Source organism: Sus scrofa, chromosome 10 (genome assembly GCF_054392235.1).
Source record: "Sus scrofa isolate SSC_HxYL_T2T_F1_AM1 chromosome 10, Sscrofa_HxYL_maternal_Yorkshire_Landrace_v2.0, whole genome shotgun sequence".
NCBI lineage: Eukaryota > Metazoa > Chordata > Mammalia > Artiodactyla > Suidae > Sus > Sus scrofa.
Window position 1 is genome coordinate 32,850,906 of NC_139392.1, and position 15,829 is coordinate 32,866,734.

Genomic DNA, 15,829 nt, shown 5'->3' on the forward strand with positions numbered 1-15,829 from the left:
TGTAGCCACTTAATCTCTTTAGCTCCAAACTTTCATCTGGAGTTGTATTAAAGAAAGAAGTTTACCATAGTGTAAATTATAATAAATTTAAATGATATTAAATTAGAAACAAAACCCAAAGAGTATAAATGTAAAGTTTAAAATAGGAAGAAATATGCCATCCCTGAATATTATACTGGAATAAAGAGGGAAAGAGACAGGAATGATATAGCAAAACAAAAAATAAGTTCCTCATAATTACAGAGTAGATCCCTGGTTGGCTGTCTCTTTGAAATATTTACACATACCATGGAACCAGTATATATGTTAACTGCTATTTGCAAAAGCCCTCCTTTAACAAAGAAGTTAAAAGTAAAGATGGAATTCAAAAATCAAACAAGAAAAAGCACAGGTAATTTTTTTTGGTTCCCAGGCTAGGGGTCAAATCAGAGCTATAGCCTACACCTAGCAATGTCACAGCCTACAGCAACATCAAATCCAAGCCAAATCTGCAACCTACGCCACAGCTCATGGCAACGCCAGATCCTTAACCCACTGAGCAAGGCCAGGGATTGAACCTGAAACTTCATAGTTCCTAGTTGGACTCATTTCTGCTGCGCCACGATGGGAACTCCATTTATATATATATTTATTTATTTATTTATTTATTTAATTTATTTTTGTCTCTTTGCTATTTCTTGGGCAGCTCCCGTGGCATATGGAGGTTCCCACGCTAGGGGTCTGATCGGAGCTGTAGCTGCTGGCCTACGTACGCCAGAGCCACAGCAGCATGGAATCCGAGCTGCATCTGCGACCTACACCACAACTCATGGCAACGCCGGATCCTTAACCCACTGAGCAAGGGCAGGGACCGAACCCGCAAACTCTTGGTTCCTCGTCGGATTTGTTAACCCCTGCACCATGATGAGAAATCTTTCTTTTTTTTTAATTTTTAAAACTTTTACATCACAGCTTAACCTTTGTTTGAAAGTTTGAAATCTTAGATTCCATCTGAGTCATCAATTACATTGCTACAGGAACAGAAAATATGGCGAAATTCAGTTTCTTTTATACAAACCCTAATTTGACCTTCTAATTCTTCAGTCTTCTGTTCTAAAGAGAGATGTTTCTCTTTATATTCTTTAAGATGACTTTTCACCTGACTGCCATATTCTTGCTTATCCTGCAAATGTGTAGTGACCTGAGCCAGTTGAGTAGTGACTTTATTCAACTCCTTTTAGAAAAGTAAAATTAAAGATAACTTCAGTAAGGATTACTTTACTCTAGTTCCCAAATGATCGGTTAAAGTAAAATAGAAAATTCTAATTTTATTGAAGAAACTACTTTGAGTAAGACAATAGATAAGTCTATCAAAGGTTAAATTTACCCACCAATATAAAGGACCTGAACTGAAGTTATACACAGCCTGAGATACTAAGTTTACATACCTAACAGCTCAATTAACTTTCTCAAGGAAGAGTTACTTTAGGAGCCAAAAGATACAGTAGAATATTAAATAAGCTAACAGTAAAATAACACTGTCACAAATAAATATTATCAATGTTCAAGGCAGCATTTTTTAATAATTTATTAATTATAATGATAACATAATGTTCATTTGGAATATCTAGTTGCACAGGGAAAACAAAACAAAAAAAAATACTAGGAAATCCACTACCCATAGATAATCACTATTAATATTTTGATAAATTTCTTTCTAGTCTTCTCTGTATGCTAGCCTCTATTTTCTGATTTGTATGTTTAAAATAACAGGTCTTGCTTTACATAGTGTTTTATTGTAACCTTTGTTTTTCCATAACAATGCATCATGAACCTGACATTATTTTCTAAAATATCATTATACATCACTACATAAATTTCCGTTTTATTGATACAGACCATTTTTTAGCCAAAGTCTTATTTTACAGTCTTAGGTTGCTACAAAACTTTCTGCAGAGATGCAAAGTATGATTATTCCTTAGGGTAAAGGACTAAAGGTGAGCTAAAGAATAAGAAAAATCCGATACGGGAGGACAAGATGGCGGAGGAGTAGGGGGACACGCTCGCCCTCTCACACAAACACAACAAAAAAAGCACATCTACAGAAGAAATGACTCACACAGAACAGCAACCAATCGCTGGCAGAGGAACCTAAACTCCAATAACGGCAAGAAGTTCGTGAAATTATTGGGCAGAACGGGAGAAAAGAGGAGAGTGAGAGAAGGTGAATCCGAGTGGGATGGGCGCTCCCGAAAGGGAACTGCGGAGGAGAAAGGGATCCCGCACCCTGGAAAGTCACCTACACGGGGGAAAGATCAAACGAACCGGAGGAATCTCCAGATGCAGAGAAGAGTGTAGCAGTCAGTAAGTTGGAGTACGGAAAAACCCATCAAGAACCCAACGGACCATCTGAACTACGGGCAAAGTCACCAAAAATTGAGACGCCTGGTTGGGGGCTGGGCACCGAGACCTTGCCTCTGAAGGTTAGTCCCCGAGAGGAGGCCGGGGGACGCCTGGGTGGGGGCTGGGTACCAAGACCTTGGCTCCAGAGATTAGTCCCCGGGCTAGGGGGCGGGGCAGAGCGGAAACTGCTTGGGAGGTCTCTAAACCATTTGAAGGGGCAGAGACTGCCTGGGAGACTAGAAAACAAAGCTGTCGCAGAGGAAGGGAGCAATACTCTAAGGGCGGGGAAGTGGAAAGCCGCCTCAGAGGGAACCTGGGAGAAGAGCCTGGTCTGCACCCGTGCTGGGGAGGGGAGAGAAGAAGGGGTGGGTCCCCATAGAATACCCCCCACACCACAGCAAGCTTACAGGTCCGCTAGCTAGCAGAAAGCTGCGCTTCCCAGTGCATCCCCCCCGCCCCCACCACCCCCTATGCTCTCGCTGGACCTGGGGCAACCTGCCATCCAGGAGGGCTGGTCTCAACAATTGCCTGAAGCCTACCACCACAGGGGCTGTCCCTGCACAGGCCTGCTTGCCCTTTGGAGGGGCTACACTTCTGCAGAGCAGCACCAAACACCACCAGCACCCTAGAAAAGGCCTGCAGCCCAGAAAAGCTAGAACAAGCCTAGCCAGACTGTGAATAGATCGGCCTAATTCTCTGACGGTTTTTCTGAGACGGGCTGCCCCGGGGAGGAGCCTCTTGGGTCTCCAAGGGCCTTGCTACCCGCCCAGGCCCCCAGGGGGTGCTGAGAGCTAGTGGACCCGCTGCATAGGACTGCCAGCTCCAGGCAGGACCCCCTGCAGCCCAGAAAAGCTGCAACAAGCCTGGCCGAGTTGGGAAAAGATCTCAGACGGTTTTTCTGAGTCGGGCTGCCCTGGGGAGGAGCCTCTTGGGTCTCCAAGGGCCCTGCTACCCGCCCAAGCCCCCAGGGGGTGCTGAGACCTAGTGGACCAGCTGCATAGGACTGCCAGCTCCAGGCAGCACCCCCTGCAGCACAGAAAAGCTGCAACAAGCCTGGCCGAGTTGGGAAAAGATCTCAGACGGTTTTTCTGAGTCGGGCTGCCCTGGGGAGGAGCCTCTTGGGTCTCCAAGGGCCCTGCTACCCGCCCAAGCTCCCAGGGGATGCCCCACTCCCGTGAAATAACTGCTCAGCACCACCAGCCCCCTGGAAGGGCCCCTGCGGCCCAGAAAAGCTGCAACAAGCTCAGCCAGACTGTGAAAAGATTCACCTACATCCTCAGGCTGTCCTTCTGAGTTGGGCTGCCCTAGGGAAGAGCCTCTCAGGTTCTCAGTGACCCAGATAGCTTCTCCAGCCCCCAGGGGGTGATGCACCCCTGAAGAGCAGCTGCCCAACACCGCCAACTCCCTGCAAGAACCCCACAGCCTAAAAACACCAGAGCAAGCTCTGCATGACCAAGTGAAATCTGCTACCATCGTGGGGTGGACCTCCCAGTCCTGTCTGCCCTCAGGAAGTCCTCCATTGCTTCAAAGAAACACTGTTAGCCCCATCAACACTCCAGAAAAGCCACACTGCCTTAAAAAAGATTGACCAACAACGCCAGCCCTCAGGAAATATTCCACGGCAGTGACAAGGCAAACACTACCCGATCACGGAGAGTACAACTCCAAAAGGAGAAAGAAAACAACAAGCAAGATGAAGAAGCTGAGAAACCACCCCCAGTCAAACCAACAGGAGAACTCACCTCAAACAGTCAACAATGAAACAGATCTCTGCAGTCTGACAGACCTGGAGTTCAAAAGAGAAATAGGGAAAATACTGAAGGAATTAAGAGAAGATATGAACAGTAACGCAGATACCCTCAGAAAGGAACTAGAAAATATAAGGAGGAGCCAAGAGAAACTAGAACATTCATTTGCAGAGACGCAAACTGAACTAACGGCAGTAAAAACCAGAATGAATAATGCAGAAGAACAAATCAGTGATATGGAAGATAGAATAATGGAAATCACTCAATCCGGTCAACAGACAGAAAACCGAATCAAAAAACTGGAAAGCAATATAAGAGACCTATGGGATAATAGAAAGCTGGCCAATCTACGCATAATAGGAATTCCAGAAGGAGTAGAAAATGATAAGGGAATGGAAAATATATTTGAAGAAATTATCGATGGAAACTTCCCAAATCTAAAGGATACTGGGTTCAAGATACAAGAAGCACAGAGGGCCCCAAACAAACTGAACCCAAACAGACCCACACCAACACACATCATAATAAAAATGGCAAAAGTTAGTGATAAAGAGAGGATCCTAAAGGCAGCAAGAGAAAAACAGAATGTTACCTACAAGGGAACCCCCATAAGAATATCAGCTGATTTCTCTACAGAAACACTACAGGCCAGGAGGGAATGGCAAGAGATATTTAAAGTGCTACAAGGAAAACATATGCAACCTAGAATACTTTATCCAGCAAGAATATCATTTAAAATAGAAGGGGAAATAAAAATTTTTCCCAACAAACGAAAACTTAAAGAATACAGCAACACAAAACCCAGGTTAAAGGAAATTTTGAAAGAGCTTCTCTAAACCAAAAAGGAAGGAAAGGGAAGAAAAAAGAAAAGAAAAAAAAAAGAAGAAGAAGAAGAGGAAGAACTAGGACTGAGGAAATTGCAATCAGAGAGCAGTCACTCAAATAAGCCAGCATACAGATTTAATCATGAACATACTTCAAACAAAATAAAATTAAAAAGAAAAAAATAAAAGAGTCATCAAAACCACAAAATGTGGGCAAGGGATGTTAGGAGGTAAATAACCCTTTTTGTTTGTATGTATGTCTCTCTTCTTAATTTTTAATATAGTAATGAAGTGTTTGAACTTACAGGACCATCAGGCTAAAACACACAATTATGGGAAGGGGTTAGCATACTTAAAAAACAGGGCAACCACAAGCCAAAACCAAACATTGCATTTACAAAAAATGAAAAAAAAAATACACTCAAGCAGATAATAACAGGAGACCATCCAACAAAAAAAAAAAAGAAAGGAAGAATGGAGAACCATAGAATCAACTGGAACACGAGGTTCAAATGGCAATAAATAATCATCTATCAATTATCACCTTAAATGTCAATGGACTGAATGCCCCAATCAAAAGACACAGAGTGGCTGAGTGGATAAAAAGGCAAAAACCTTCAATATGCTGCCTACAAGAAACTCACCTTAGGACAAAAGATACATATAGATTGAAAGTGAAAGGGTGGGGAAAAGTATTTCACGTCAATAGACATGACAGAAAAGTAGGAGTCGCAACGCTCATATCAGACAAAATAGACTTTAAAACAAAAGACATAAAGAAAGACAAAGAAGGACACTACTTAATGATTAAGGGATCCATCCAAGGAGAGGATGTTACTATCATCAACATATATGCCCCAAACATAGGAGCACCCAGATACATACAACAAATATTAACAGACATAAAGGGAGATATTGATGAGAATACAATCATAGTAGGAGACCTAAACACCCCCCTCACATCAATGGACAGACCCTCTAGACAGAAAACCAATAAAGCAACAGAGATCCTAAAGGAAACAATAGAAAAGTTAGACTTCATTGATATCTTCAGGACACTACATCCAAAAAAATCAGAATACACATTCTTTTCAAATGCTCATGGAACATTCTCAAGAATCGATCACATATTGGGACATAAAGCGAATCTCAATAAATTTAGGAGCATAGAAATTATCTCAAGTATCTTCTCTGACCACAATGCCATGAACTTAGAAATCAACCATGGGAAAAGCAAAGAGAAAAAACCTACTCCATGGACACTAAACAACATGCTACTTAAAAACCAATGGGTCAATGAAGAAATCAAGAAGGAAATTAAAAACTACCTTGAAACAAATGATAATGAAGACACAACCTCTCAAAATCTATGGGATGCTGCGAAAGCAGTGCTCAGAGGGAAATTTATAGCAATACAGGCCTTTCTCAAAAAAGAAGAAAGATCCCAAATGGACAACTTAACCCTCCACCTAAACGAATTAGAAAAAGAAGAACAAAAAAGTCCTAAAGTCAGCAGAAGGAAGGAAATTATAAAGATCAATGAAGAAATCAATAAAATAGAGATTCAAAAAACAATAGAGAAAATTAATAAAACCAAGAGCTGGTTCTTTGAAACGGTGAACAAAATTGACAAACCCCTGGCCAGACTCACTAAAAAGAGGAGAGAAAGAACCCAAATAAACAAAATTATAAATGAAAAAGGAGAAATCACAACGGATACTGCAGAAATACAAAAAACCAACAAAATCTTAGCCAACCGAATCCAACAACATATCAAAAAAAGTATACACCATGACCAGGTTGGGTTCATCCCAGGTGCACAAGGATGGTTCAACATACGCAAATCAATCAGCATCATACACCACATTCACAAAAAAAAAGTCAAAAATCATAGGATCATCTCAATAGACGCAGAAAAAGCATTTGACAAAGTTCAACATCCATTCATGATCAAGACCCTCGCCAAAGTGGGTATAGAAGGAACATTCCTGAATATAATCAAAGCCATTTATGATAAACCCACAGCAAATATAATCCTCAATGGGGAAAAACTGAAAGCCTTCTCACTCAAATCTGGAACAAGACAGGGATGCCCACTCTCACCACTGCTCTTCAACATCGTTTTGGAAGTCTTAGCCACAGCAATGAGACAAACAAAAGAAATAAAAGGCATCCATATAGGAAGAGAAGTGTTAAAACTGTCACTGTATGCAGATGACATGATTCTATACCTAGAAAACCCTAAGGACTCAACCCCAAAACTCCTTGAACTGATTAATAAATTCAGCAAAGTGGCAGGATATAAGATTAACATTCAGAAGTCAGTTGCATTTCTGTATACCAGCAACGAAATATTAGAAAAGGAATACAAAAGTATGATACCTTTTAAAATTGCACCTCACAAAATCAAATACCTCGGAAGACACCTGACCAAGGAGGTAAAAGACCTATATGCCAAGAACTATAAAACTTTAATCAAAGAAATCAAAGAAGATATAAAGAAATGGAAAGATGTTCCAATGTCCTGGATTGGAAAAATCAATATTGTGAAAATGGCCATTCTACCAGAAGCAATCTACAGATTCATTGCAATCCCGATCAAATTACCCATGACATTTTTCACAGAACTAGAACAAACAATCCAAAATTTTATATGGAACCACAAAAGACCCAGAATCGCCAAAGCAATCCTGAGAAACAAAAACCAAGCAGGAGGCATAACTCTCCCAGACTTCAAGAAATACTACAAAGCCACAGTCATCAAAACAGTGTGGTACTGGTATCAAAACAGACAGACAGACCAATGGAACAGAATAGAGAATCCGGAAATAAACCCTGACACCTATGGTCAATTAATCTTTGACAAGGGAGGCAAGAACATAAAATGGGAAAAGGAAAGTCTATTCAGCATGCATTGATGGGAAACCTAGACAGCTGCATTCAAAGCAATGAAACTAGAACACACCCTCATACCATGCACAAAAATAAAATCAAAATGGCTGAAAGACTTAAATATACGACAGGACACCATCAAACTCCTAGAAGAAAACATAGGCAAAACACTCTCTGACATCAACATCATGAATGTTTTCTCAGGTCAGTCTCCCAAAGCAATAGAAATTAGAGCAAAAATAAACCCATGGGACCTAATCAAACTGAAAAGATTTTGAACAGCAAAGGAAACCCAAAACAAAAAGACAACTTACAGAATGGGAGAAGATAGTTTCAAATGATGCAACTGACAAGGGCTTAATCTCTAGAATATATAAGCAACTTATACAACCCAACAGCAAAAAAACCAATCAATCAATGGAAAAATGGGAAAAAGACCTGAATACACATTTCTCCGAAGAAGATACACAGACGGCCAAAAAACACATGAAAAAATGCTCAACATCGTTGATTATAAGAGAAATACAAATCAAAACAACCATGAGATATCACCTCACACCAGTCAGAATGACCATTAATAAAACCACAAAGAACAAGTGCTGGAAGGGCTGTGGAGAAAAGGGAACCCTCCTACACTGCTGGGGGGAATGTAAACTGGTACAGCCACTATGGAGAAGAGTCTGGAGATACCTTAGAAATCTATACATAGCTGGGGCTCCGCTGCCATCCTCACCTCCCGCCCCCACGCTCGCAGTGGCCCTCCACAGTCCCTGCGCGCTCCCTTCCCCTGCACGCACCCAACCCCCATGCCTGCGCGGGCCCCCAAGCCGCTCCCCGCCCCCCTCGTCCCGCCCCAAACACGCACCTTTCCCCCAAACACTTCCTGGGACCTTCCATCCCCCTTTTCCCAAGCATCCTAGGCACCCTCTTCCCTTCTCACAAAGATAAAACTCAAACCTACCTTGGACCTGCCCGCTGCAGCCCTGCTCACATCCTCAGCTCCTACACCCACGTTCGCTCGCCGCGGTGGCCCTCAGCAGTCGCTCCGGGGACTCCCTTCCCCGGCACGCACGCAACCCCCACGCACGCCACGGCACGCACGCAACCCCCTCGCACGCCACGGCACGCACGCAACCCCCACGCACGCGCCCTGCACAACAGCGTCCCCGCCCCCCTCGCCCCTCTCTGCCCCCACCCACACCCCCACCCTTCCTGGAAACTTTTCCCATCAGCTCAAAGGCATCCAACCTACCCACCCCTCTACCCCCTTCTCAAACAAACAATCAAACGAACAAACACACACAGCAAGCCAAAAACCAAAACAAAAAACACCTCACTTGAACCTGTCTGCTGGAACTCCACTGACAGCCTTACCTCAGTCCCCCCCTGCTCGCCCTGGCCCTTAGCACTCCCTTCAGCTCTCCCTTCCCCTCTGTTCAGGCACTACCCACAAGCCCCTCCCAGCTGCCCTGGCCCATTCCCACAGGAACCCCTCTGGGCTCCTTTCCTGACATCCTTCCGCTCCCATGTGCTAAGGGGTCCTCATCCTCCACCCTCTTCCCCCTTCACAACAACCAACCAAAAACCAAAAACCAACAACAAAAACCACCACCACCGCAGCAGCCACCAAAACCTACCTTGAACCTATCCCCTAGAATGCCCCTCACAACCTCCCCGCAGGGCCCCAGGCTCTCCGTGTCCCTCTCCATTCCCTCCGGCCTCCCTTCCCCTGCACCCACGCAACCCCCACGCACGCTCGGGGGCAAGGCGTGCCTGCCCGCCTCCACGCTCCCCGCACTCGCACAGGCCCAACCCTTCCTAGGACCTCGCCTCCACTTTTCCAAGGGATCCCATCCACCCTCTTCCTGCCTCTCAAAACTAACCCTAACTTCAACCTCTCAGCTGGGGCTCCGCTGCCATCCTCACCTCCCTCCCCCACGCTCGCGGTGGCCCTCCCCATTCCCTCTGAGCTCCCTTCCCCTCCACGCAGCTAACCCTCCTGCACTCAACCCCCATACCTGCCCTGCACTGAAGCCGGTCCCTCCCCAACCACGCACCTTTCCCCCAAACACTTCCTGGGACCTTCCCTCCCCTTTTCCCAAGCATCCTAGGCACCCTCTTCCCTTCTCAAAAAGATAAACACAAACCTACCTTGGACCTGCCCGCTGCAGCCCTGCTCACGCCCTCAGCTCCTTCACCCATGCTCGCTCGCCGCGGTGTCCCTCAGCAGTCGCTCCGGGGGCTCCCTTCCCCGGCACGCACGCGAACCCCCACGCACGCCACGGCACGCACGCAACCCCCTCGCACGCCACGGCACGCACGCAACCCCCACGCACGCGCTCTGCACAACCGCGTCCCCGCCCCCCTCGCCCCTCTCTGCCCCCACCCACACCCCCCCCCTTCCTGGAAACTTTCCCCATCAGCTCAAAGGCATCCAACCTACCCACCCCTCTACCCCCTTCTCAAACAAACAATCAAACGAACAAACACACACAGCAAGCCAAAAACCAAAACAAAAAACACCTCACTTGAACCTGTCTGCTGGAACTCCACTGACAGCCTTACCTCAGTCCCCCCCTGCTCGCCCTGGCCCTCAGCACTCCCTTCAGCTCTCCCTTCCCCTCTGTTCAGGCACTACCCACAAGCCCCTCCCAGCTGCCCTGGCCCATTCCCACAGGAACCCCTCTGGGCTCCTTTCCTGACATCCTTCCGCTCCCATGTGCTAAGGGGTCCTCATCCTCCACCCTCTTCCCCCTTCACAACAACCAACCAAAAACCAAAAACCAACAACAAAAACCACCACCACCGCAGCAGCCACCAAAACCTACCTTGAACCTATCCCCTAGAATGCCCCTCACAACCTCCCCGCAGGGCCCCAGGCTCTCCGTGTCCCTCTCCATTCCCTCCGGCCTCCCTTCCCCTGCACCCACGCAACCCCCACGCACGCTCGGGGGGCAAGGGGTGCCTGCCCGCCTCCACGCTCCCCGCACTCGCACAGGCCCAACCCTTCCTAGGACCTCGCCTCCACTTTTCCAAGGGATCCCATCCACCCTCTTCCTGCCTCTCAAAACTAACCCTAACTTCAACCTCTCAGCTGGGGCTCCGCTGCCATCCTCACCCTCCGTCCCCCACGCTCGCGGTGGCCCTCCCCATTCCCTCTGAGCTCCCTTCCCCTCCACGCAGCTAACCCTCCTGCACTCAACCCCCATACCTGCCCTGCACTGAAGCCGGTCCCTCCCCAACCACGCACCTTTCCCCCAAACACTTCCTGGGACCTTCCCTCCCCTTTTCCCAAGCATCCTAGGCACCCTCTTCCCTTCTCAAAAAGATAAACACAAACCTACCTTGGACCTGCCCGCTGCAGCCCTGCTCACGCCCTCAGCTCCTTCACCCATGCTCGCTCGCCGCGGTGTCCCTCAGCAGTCGCTCCGGGGGCTCCCTTCCCCGGCACGCACGCGAACCCCCACTCACGCCACGGCACGCACGCAACCCCCTCGCACGCCACGGCACGCACGCAACCCCCACGCACGCGCTCTGCACAACCGCGTCCCCGCCCCCCTCGCCCCTCTCTGCCCCCACCCACACCCCCCCCCTTCCTGGAAACTTTCCCCATCAGCTCAAAGGCATCCAACCTACCCACCCCTCTACCCCCTTCTCAAACAAACAATCAAACGAACAAACACACACAGCAAGCCAAAAACCAAAACAAAAAACACCTCACTTGAACCTGTCTGCTGGAACTCCACTGACAGCCTTACCTCAGTCCCCCCCTGCTCGCCCTGGCCCTCAGCACTCCCTTCAGCTCTCCCTTCCCCTCTGTTCAGGCACTACCCACAAGCCCCTCCCAGCTGCCCTGGCCCATTCCCACAGGAACCCCTCTGGGCTCCTTTCCTGACATCCTTCCGCTCCCATGTGCTAAGGGGTCCTCATCCTCCACCCTCTTCCCCCTTCACAACAACCAACCAAAAACCAAAAACCAACAACAAAAACCACCACCACCGCAGCAGCCACCAAAACCTACCTTGAACCTATCCCCTAGAATGCCCCTCACAACCTCCCCGCAGGGCCCCAGGCTCTCCGTGTCCCTCTCCATTCCCTCCGGCCTCCCTTCCCCTGCACCCACGCAACCCCCACGCACGCTCGGGGGGCAAGGGGTGCCTGCCCGCCTCCACGCTCCCCGCACTCGCACAGGCCCAACCCTTCCTAGGACCTCGCCTCCACTTTTCCAAGGGATCCCATCCACCCTCTTCCTGCCTCTCAAAACTAACCCTAACTTCAACCTCTCAGCTGGGGCTCCGCTGCCATCCTCACCCTCCGTCCCCCACGCTCGCGGTGGCCCTCCCCATTCCCTCTGAGCTCCCTTCCCCTCCACGCAGCTAACCCTCCTGCACTCAACCCCCATACCTGCCCTGCACTGAAGCCGGTCCCTCCCCAACCACGCACCTTTCCCCCAAACACTTCCTGGGACCTTCCCTCCCCTTTTCCCAAGCATCCTAGGCACCCTCTTCCCTTCTCAAAAAGATAAACACAAACCTACCTTGGACCTGCCCGCTGCAGCCCTGCTCACGCCCTCAGCTCCTTCACCCATGCTCGCTCGCCGCGGTGTCCCTCAGCAGTCGCTCCGGGGGCTCCCTTCCCCGGCACGCACGCGAACCCCCACTCACGCCACGGCACGCACGCAACCCCCTCGCACGCCACGGCACGCACGCAACCCCCACGCACGCGCTCTGCACAACCGCGTCCCCGCCCCCCTCGCCCCTCTCTGCCCCCACCCACACCCCCCCCCTTCCTGGAAACTTTCCCCATCAGCTCAAAGGCATCCAACCTACCCACCCCTCTACCCCCTTCTCAAACAAACAATCAAACGAACAAACACACACAGCAAGCCAAAAACCAAAACAAAAAACACCTCACTTGAACCTGTCTGCTGGAACTCCACTGACAGCCTTACCTCAGTCCCCCCCTGCTCGCCCTGGCCCTCAGCACTCCCTTCAGCTCTCCCTTCCCCTCTGTTCAGGCACTACCCACAAGCCCCTCCCAGCTGCCCTGGCCCATTCCCACAGGAACCCCTCTGGGCTCCTTTCCTGACATCCTTCCGCTCCCATGTGCTAAGGGGTCCTCATCCTCCACCCTCTTCCCCCTTCACAACAACCAACCAAAAACCAAAAACCAACAACAAAAACCACCACCACCGCAGCAGCCACCAAAACCTACCTTGAACCTATCCCCTAGAATGCCCCTCACAACCTCCCCGCAGGGCCCCAGGCTCTCCGTGTCCCTCTCCATTCCCTCCGGCCTCCCTTCCCCTGCACCCACGCAACCCCCACGCACGCTCGGGGGGCAAGGGGTGCCTGCCCGCCTCCACGCTCCCCGCACTCGCACAGGCCCAACCCTTCCTAGGACCTCGCCTCCACTTTTCCAAGGGATCCCATCCACCCTCTTCCTGCCTCTCAAAACTAACCCTAACTTCAACCTCTCAGCTGGGGCTCCGCTGCCATCCTCACCCTCCGTCCCCCACGCTCGCGGTGGCCCTCCCCATTCCCTCTGAGCTCCCTTCCCCTCCACGCAGCTAACCCTCCTGCACTCAACCCCCATACCTGCCCTGCACTGAAGCCGGTCCCTCCCCAACCACGCACCTTTCCCCCAAACACTTCCTGGGACCTTCCCTCCCCTTTTCCCAAGCATCCTAGGCACCCTCTTCCCTTCTCAAAAAGATAAACACAAACCTACCTTGGACCTGCCCGCTGCAGCCCTGCTCACGCCCTCAGCTCCTTCACCCATGCTCGCTCGCCGCGGTGTCCCTCAGCAGTCGCTCCGGGGGCTCCCTTCCCCGGCACGCACGCGAACCCCCACGCACGCCACGGCACGCACGCAACCCCCTTGCACGCCACGGCACGCACGCAACCCCCACGCACGCGCTCTGCACAACCGCGTCCCCGCCCCCCTCGCCCCTCTCTGCCCCCACCCACACCCCCCCCCTTCCTGGAAACTTTCCCCATCAGCTCAAAGGCATCCAACCTACCCACCCCTCTACCCCCTTCTCAAACAAACAATCAAACGAACAAACACACACAGCAAGCCAAAAACCAAAACAAAAAACACCTCACTTGAACCTGTCTGCTGGAACTCCACTGACAGCCTTACCTCAGTCCCCCCCTGCTCGCCCTGGCCCTCAGCACTCCCTTCAGCTCTCCCTTCCCCTCTGTTCAGGCACTACCCACAAGCCCCTCCCAGCTGCCCTGGCCCATTCCCACAGGAACCCCTCTGGGCTCCTTTCCTGACATCCTTCCGCTCCCATGTGCTAAGGGGTCCTCATCCTCCACCCTCTTCCCCCTTCACAACAACCAACCAAAAACCAAAAACCAACAACAAAAACCACCACCACCGCAGCAGCCACCAAAACCTACCTTGAACCTATCCCCTAGAATGCCCCTCACAACCTCCCCGCAGGGCCCCAGGCTCTCCGTGTCCCTCTCCATTCCCTCCGGCCTCCCTTCCCCTGCACCCACGCAACCCCCACGCACGCTCGGGGGGCAAGGGGTGTCTGCCCGCCTCCACGCTCCCCGCACTCGCACAGGCCCAACCCTTCCTAGGACCTCGCCTCCACTTTTCCAAGGGATCCCATCCACCCTCTTCCTGCCTCTCAAAACTAACCCTAACTTCAACCTCTCAGCTGGGGCTCCGCTGCCATCCTCACCCTCCGTCCCCCACGCTCGCGGTGGCCCTCCCCATTCCCTCTGAGCTCCCTTCCCCTCCACGCAGCTAACCCTCCTGCACTCAACCCCCATACCTGCCCTGCACTGAAGCCGGTCCCTCCCCAACCACGCACCTTTCCCCCAAACACTTCCTGGGACCTTCCCTCCCCTTTTCCCAAGCATCCTAGGCACCCTCTTCCCTTCTCAAAAAGATAAACACAAACCTACCTTGGACCTGCCCGCTGCAGCCCTGCTCACGCCCTCAGCTCCTTCACCCATGCTCGCTCGCCGCGGTGTCCCTCAGCAGTCGCTCCGGGGGCTCCCTTCCCCGGCACGCACGCGAACCCCCACGCACGCCACGGCACGCACGCAACCCCCTTGCACGCCACGGCACGCACGCAACCCCCACGCACGCGCTCTGCACAACCGCGTCCCCGCCCCCCTCGCCCCTCTCTGCCCCCACCCACACCCCCCCCCTTCCTGGAAACTTTCCCCATCAGCTCAAAGGCATCCAACCTACCCACCCCTCTACCCCCTTCTCAAACAAACAATCAAACGAACAAACACACACAGCAAGCCAAAAACCAAAACAAAAAACACCTCACTTGAACCTGTCTGCTGGAACTCCACTGACAGCCTTACCTCAGTCCCCCCCTGCTCGCCCTGGCCCTCAGCACTCCCTTCAGCTCTCCCTTCCCCTCTGTTCAGGCACTACCCACAAGCCCCTCCCAGCTGCCCTGGCCCATTCCCACAGGAACCCCTCTGGGCTCCTTTCCTGACATCCTTCCGCTCCCATGTGCTAAGGGGTCCTCATCCTCCACCCTCTTCCCCCTTCACAACAACCAACCAAAAACCAAAAACCAACAACAAAAACCACCACCACCGCAGCAGCCACCAAAACCTACCTTGAACCTATCCCCTAGAATGCCCCTCACAACCTCCCCGCAGGGCCCCAGGCTCTCCGTGTCCCTCTCCATTCCCTCCGGCCTCCCTTCCCCTGCACCCACGCAACCCCCACGCACGCTCGGGGGGCAAGGGGTGCCTGCCCGCCTCCACGCTCCCCGCACTCGCACAGGCCCAACCCTTCCTAGGACCTCGCCTCCACTTTTCCAAGGGATCCCATCCACCCTCTTCCTGCCTCTCAAAACTAACCCTAACTTCAACCTCTCAGCTGGGGCTCCGCTGCCATCCTCACCCTCCCTCCCCCACGCTCGCGGTGGCCCTCCCCATTCCCTCTGAGCTCCCTTCCCCTCCACGCAGCTAACCCTCCTGCACTCAACCCCCATAC

At 50.9% G+C, this 15,829-nt stretch overlaps 1 protein-coding gene across 16 annotated transcripts in view; it reads right to left on the minus strand.

Moving 5' to 3' along the window:
- Window positions 1-14,917, minus strand: part of LOC146398935 (uncharacterized) — a 115,211-nt gene extending 100,294 nt beyond the window's left edge. For 6 of the 16 annotated variants that reach the window (XM_084980850.1, XM_084980857.1, XM_084980845.1 and 3 more), the window contains exon 1: window positions 11,191-11,340. The gene's annotated coding sequence lies outside the window, so the exon portion shown is untranslated. Of the gene's footprint in view, window positions 1-9,997; window positions 10,194-11,190; window positions 11,341-14,769 lie in introns of those variants that run through there. The other 10 variants (XM_084980849.1, XM_084980844.1, XM_084980847.1 and 7 more) reach the window with 6 other exon arrangements.
- Window positions 14,918-15,829: the final 912 nt, after the last annotated feature.